Genomic DNA, 6,792 nt, shown 5'->3' with positions numbered 1-6,792 from the left:
CCACTAGGCTACAATCTCAGCAGAGGCTGGACCAGGGCCGTCAAGGCGTCTGGATACACACCTGCCTTTGGCTCCAGAATCCCCCAAGTCTCACAGATTCAGGTTGTTGGCAGAATCCGTGGCCTTGCACTTGTAGGACTGAGGTCCATGCTTTCTTGCTGTCAGCAGGCACTCCTCCAGCCTCTAGAAGCTGTCTGCTGTCTGTGGTTTCTTGCCACATGGTCCTTTCTCAATATGGCTACTTCTTCAAAGTCAGCACAAAAGAGTCTCTTGCTCACTTGAGTTTGCTTAGAGCTGTGTGTGTATATGGGTGTGTGTGTGTGTGTGTGTGTGTGTGTAAAAATCACCTTTGCCATGTGACAGGGTCGAACCCAGGGCTGACGGCCTATCACCTTTGCCATACCCTGTTGGTTAGAAGCAAGTCCCAGGTTCCTCCCCAACCCAAGTGCAGAGGTGTGGGAATTACACAGGGTGTGCCCACCTGTCCCCTTGGAGTCCTACTATCTGTTGGGTTATGAATGAACCCAGGTATTTTCCTTTAAATTTGCATTTTTACCATGACATTCAGGAAATTTCCATTTCTTAACCCTAGATATTCATGATGACATCAGGTATCTTGGCAGTGTTTGTTGCTGGTCTCTTTCGGGGGCGTGGAAGGGTGGTGTCACTACTAGAAGCCCACACCCTTCAGATTGACTACTCAACTGTCCACTTGCTGGTCATGTCCATTCACTCATTCCCTGGTATGTATTTCCTCTGCTGGGTGCTTACCACTGTGCCATAGAGATAATGCTGTGGATCTTTTCCTTGGTTACCCACTTATATACTCCCCACCACCTTTTGTTGAGTAAAAAAGAAAAACATTGTTTTTGAGTCAGGGTATGTACTCAAAGGCAAACCACCCAGAACCCAACAGTGCGTTAAGTGTATAAAGGATTTATTTTAGTCACCTAACAAGAAGACCAGGAGCAGGCTGCCATGGGCAGGGAAGCTTCCATTGTTCCAGGCTCCTCCTTGCTTTAGTCCTCATGGTCACAAGACTGCTGCTGTCTCACCAGGCATTACATTGCATGTTTCACACAGGAAGAATAGGGAAAGCCTTTGCCCTCCCTAAGGACATTCATCTATATCTGATTAGTCAAGAACTTGATCACAAGGTCACCAGTAACTTCAAGAACACTGGGGAAGCAATTTTTTTATTTTCTTTTAAAGCTGGGCACATTGTCAGCCTGAACAAAGTCAAGTTTCTATTAGTAGGAAGTCGGGGGAGTAAATTTGGGATAGGTCACCAGCAGGACCACTGTGAAAAATTAGGCCAAATCTCCATGGTTTCTGAAGGCTGATGGCTCTGCGGTGATGGCATTTGATGCTTTCTGGGTCCTCGATGACAGGCTATGCCGACACAGGAGTGCTCTTGGTCTATTTTCCAGAAAGATGTTATCTAAAAAGTGTTGGTTGCTCTAAAATGGAACTGTCGGCAGCTCTGCCCTGCGGCCTTTCCATCCAGCGTTCTCTAGTAGGTGGCAAGGGGTCTCCAAGCCAAACCAGATGCAATGAGATGTTAACTGCAAACCACGCTGTAGGCTAGAGAGTTTTTTTAAAAAGCATGTGCAAACAGAGAGCGGATGGCGGGCAGGGCCTGGGCCTGTCCACCTCCACCTCCTTCCACCCTCCTCTCCCACGCCGCCCTGTGTTGCTGGCCCCGGCCCTGATGGCTTCCTTTTGGTTTACATTGAGCTTGGCCCAGAGGCAGCACTGGCAGGAGACTGAGAGTGAGAGGAAGGGAGAAGCCAGGGGTTTTCTCTCCCTTTCCCCATTTGGTCACGTCCCCACCACAGCTGTGACTCCACTGACTCCAGCTCCTATCCAAAACTCTGCTGTGGTCTCACTTAGCTTGGCGACCCCAGACCCTGGGTTCCAGGGCCCCACATTCTCCTTGCCCTCCAGCCCAGGGCTGGTGGTGTCTGACGTGAATCTCTGGGTTCTTTGTTTGGCTCTTCAGTCTCCATCTACTGGGTAACCAAGTTCTGCCTCAGCGCCCTTCTGCTTTAAATACACTCCAGCGGTTTTTGAGTCCTGGTTAGATCCTGACTCATACAGACAACACCATAAACACTTGAACACCCATCACTTAGCTTTAACAATGATTACATTCTGCCACACTTGCTTCATCTATTTTTATATTTGTGGGAAAAAAAAAAGTCCCAGGCAACATGATGTTGCTGAACGATTTCAGCATGGATCTCTAAAAAATAAGGACAGTTTCTTATATAACAAGCATATTAGGTTGTTCACACACCTGTTTACATATTAACATCCCCAACAAAATTATCTAAAGTTTTACGTAGCTATCTAATTCCCAATCCATATTCAAATGCTCCCAAAAGTTCCAGAGATGTCTATTTTACAGTTGGTTGATTTGAATGGGGATTTAAGCAAGGCCCGCACATTGCATTTGGTAGATATGTTTCCTGAGTGTCTTTAATCCCAAACAGTCCTCCCCCTAGAAACTGTCACATACACTTTCTGTGTTGGCACACTACAATCTGAGTCCTGGACTTGGCCTGCTCCTGTTCCTGCCCATTTCTCACAGAGACCCTTAAAGAAATGCCTCCTCGGTGTGGGTCCACAGCATCCCTCTCACAGGGGACTGACCCAACCCTCCCTTTTCCAGACCCCTAGAAACTTCAAGTCCATGGTGGCACATGCCTGTAATCCCAGCAGCTCGGCTGAAGCAGGAGGATCGCGAGTTCAAAGCCAGCCTCAGCAACTCAGCAAGACCCTGTCTCCAAATAAAATATTAAAAGGGGTTGGAGATGTGGCTCAGTGGTTGAGCACTCCTGGGTTCAATCCCTGGTACAAAAAAAAATTAAAAAAAAAAAAAACTCCAAGCCATTATGCCACAATTTGGTGCCAACTTTTATTTTGTCAACACGTGCTTGAATTTTCCCTAATATTTTATGGAGCTACATGGAGACAAGAATGACACCTTTTAATGATTCTCAATCTCAAAGGACCTTGAAGATGATCTATTCTAAGCCTTGCTTTTTCTTTTTTATGGTTTTACAACTTGCATAAATAGTCCATCACTCCCCATAGTACAGATGAGAAAACAGAGACCCAGAGAAGCTAAATAATTTGTTCAAGGATGCGTAGCAGGTAGTCGGGCTTTCCCCTAGACCACACTCTCTCTCTTCCCATCTTCCTGTGGCACCTGGCACTGTTATGAGTTGTAAAAAATGTTCCCAAGTCCCTGTCCCTAACAGTTACATACAGTTCTGTGCAATTGTGGCGGTGCAAAGGTAGTTATTGAAAGTTGACAATTGGTTTCTGGCTAACAGTCCCACTCCACACTCCAATCCCTTTGAATTTGGGGGGAATAAACCTTTGGCGATGACTAATAGAGTCACCCAGATATTCTTAGGGAAGACAAGAAAAGGTCAAAATGCACTACACTTTTAAAACCATTCTGACAGAAAGCAGATTGGTGGTGGCCAGGCCTAGGGGCTGGGATAATGAGGGGTCACTGGTAAACGGGTACCGTGATGAGATGCGAGTGGGGCAGACATGTGGGAACTAGACAGAGACTGTGGTTACACAACACTGTGAGCACCCTGAATGCCACTGGGCTGTTCACTTTCAAATGGTTGATTTTATGTTATGTGGATTTCACCCCAATAAAAATGGATGTGCTGTGCTTAACTGGTCTAAATGTCCCAACTCAGCTCTGCTAAACCCACCACACCCCAGTCTTGCCACCATCTCAGACTATGTAAACAGATGATTTCAGGGGTAAATTCAAAAGAGTTGGGGAGCATTGGGGGGCTCCTCTCTTGGTCAAGGAGGGCCTACAGGAGAATCGCCCTTCCAGATGGTGAGCGCCTGTACCAAGCGTGCTGTGGGCTGGGGAGAGACTGTGGGCGGCATGAAGATCTCAAGCAAGCAGCCCACATGCCTAAGAGGTATCCCCAAGTTTTGTGGGTCAGTGTGTGTCCTGAGCTGTCCTGCCAGCACTTCCCCACAGGAGAATTGACCCTAGGCACAGGGACTCCAGCTGTCAGTGGGAACTGAGAGGAGGTAGAGGGAGGGGCCCCAATGCCCCCTTGGGAGATGGCATTTGGACACCTGCCACCCTGAGAACAGCCATCAAGAACCCACAAAACCCACAGAAGAGGCTGCAATCAAATGGCCCAGTGAAGCACAAAGATTCTCATCCTTCCCCCACCTTTCTCCAAGTCCTCCAGGAGAAAGGGACCAGAAGTGTAAAAGAAATTGGGTGTGGTGGTGTGCACCTGTGATTCCAGGGAGGCCAAGGCAGGAGCATCGGAGGACCTCCCTGGGCAACACAGGGAAATGTACCTAGCACAGAGGTATCAAGGCTGGACATGTAGATCAGTGGCAGGGTATTTGCCTCACATGAACGAAACCCTGGGTTCGATCCCCACTACCATAAGTAAATAAGAGCCAGAAAGATGAAGAAGGGCTACACTCCACCTCATCCCAGGCCCCTGACTAGAGGGAGGCTGATGCTGGGGAAGCACAGGAAGTGGACATTACATTTGATTCAAGGCGTGAGGTTTCGACAGAACTGTAGGGTTTTTTTTTAATCCCTAGAAACAACCAAAGAGCTATGGGATCAGCCAAAAATTTTGCTACAGATTATGGAAAGGAGATTGATATCAGTCTCCAAAATACGTGTAAGCTAAACAATAATCTCGCATTTCTGCCTCATGGAGTTCAAACTATTAAGTAAATTGTTTCATATGAGTCTCTGCAAACATACGTAAATAACTGACTACCAGCCATCAAAGTTCAGAGTTATCAAAATGTCATCTATGCCATGGGTGTGACCTAAATCCTGGAAGAAGTCTGTTCCCCACTGGTCTCCTGTAAATTTATTCTTGTAAATTCTATTATCTGCCAGAGAAATTCTTCAGTCAATTCCTATCCTAATTTTATTGATTTTCATATTTCTAGGACCTACATTAATTGCAAGTAGAGCTTTGATGCTTTTATTATCTTTCCCCTTCAGTACCCTGCTTCTCCATTTGGGTACTGAAGAATATTGCATCTTATTTCACTAAAGTCCCACCTTGCACTATAAGATGGATCTTTTTCTTCCATTTTACAGATGAGGAATCTGAGGATAGAGAAATGATTTGCTAGTAAGCAGAGGAGCTGGGTTTGGGAACCAGGCTGGCTGACTCCAGGAATGAGGCTGGCAGTACTCTTTCCAAAGCTGCTTCCTGAAAATGGGATCCAGGTCACGCTGCTAGGAGATGATATGAGGATGTGAAAGGATCCAGATCAGTTCCACCAGAGACACCCTGAAAGGCGTTGCACGGAAGTGGGAGCTGGAGCCAGGCCTCGGAAGACAAATGGGTGCTCATTGGGTCCTGCGGAGGGAGGAGGAAAACAGAAGGGCGTTCAAGCAGGAGGGTGCTTGGAAGGAATTCAAAAGGAGCAGGATAGGGAGGGCAGAGCAAGGGGTGTGGCAGGTTCTCTGAGCATCTTCTCTGCAAGTGTCTTCTTTTCTTCTTTTTTTTTGAAGTGCCCAACACCTTGCACTTGCTAGGTCAGTGTCCTGCCGCTGAGCTATACCTCCAGCCATGCAAGTGAACCTTGCCTGCAATTCTTTAAGAAGAGTATGCTTGCATCAGTGGTACCCATGGGGGTCAGGGTGGAGGTAGCGCTTTGCCTCTCTGCAGGCAATAAGGGGTGCATTGTCTATAGAGAATTTTTTAAAAAAAATAATAAAATTACTTGGTATGGATTGAATTGTGTCCCTCCAAAATCCACAGGATGAGTCCCCCAATCTCTAAATTGATTATATTTGGAGATAGGGCCTTTATGGAGGTATTGAAGGTTGAATGGGATTGGAAGAACAAGAGGCTGATCTGAGAGGATTAGTGTCCTTACAAGAAGAGACAGAAGTGAGATGCTCTCTGCCATGTGAGGACACAGTAAGAAGGCAGCCATCTGCACCAGGAAGATTGCCCTTACCAGGAACTGAATCTGCCAGCACCTTGATCTTAGACCTCCCAGCCTCCAGAACTGTAAGAAATAAATGTATGTTGCCTAAGTCATCCAGTATTTGGTGTTTTGTCATAGCAGCCCAAGCTAAGACAAGCATGAACATCGAGGGTCAGTCTGCTTTTTATTACCAGCATCCTGCAGTTATTCTAAACAACTCCAGTGATAATGTACTGCTTTCTGCAGCCTAGCCCACTCCCATCACTCCTGTTCTTGGTACATCACTGGTTGACATGACATTATTAAGGTCATTTGGGACTGAAGGGATAGCTCAGTGGTAGAACACTTGCTTTGCAAAGCAAGTGCATGTGCAAGGCCCAGGGTACAATCCCAGCACAAGAAAAAAAAAAAAAAAAAAACCAGAATTCTCTGGACATTGTGGTACACACCAGTAGCCCAGCTACTCAGGAAGCTAGGCAGAGCCTAGGTTTCCACACAGCCTGGGGAACAGAGTGAGACCCCATCTCAGAAGAGAAAAGAAGATCATTGCAGGCATCGGCAAGAAAAAAAGGGTTGGCTTGCAGAATCTGTGGTAAAACACCAGTGGGTAGATCTCATAAGGATTTGTACAATGAGTCAGCATTTATGTATTCTAAAAATTCACAAAATAGCATGAGATATTATTTAGGTATATAGACACATTAACCAAAGTACAAAGACTTTCCTAGAAATATTGGGCAATAAATTTAAGACAATGTTTCTCTCTGGTGGGGAGAGTCAGAGGGGGAAAAAAAGAGATCCATGAATATTAAGGTAACA

The sequence above is a fragment of the Sciurus carolinensis genome, chromosome 3 (genome assembly GCF_902686445.1).
Source record: "Sciurus carolinensis chromosome 3, mSciCar1.2, whole genome shotgun sequence".
Lineage (NCBI taxonomy): Eukaryota > Metazoa > Chordata > Mammalia > Rodentia > Sciuridae > Sciurus > Sciurus carolinensis.
The sequence above is the reverse complement of the archived record's forward strand: the minus strand, read 5'-3'. Positions refer to the sequence as shown.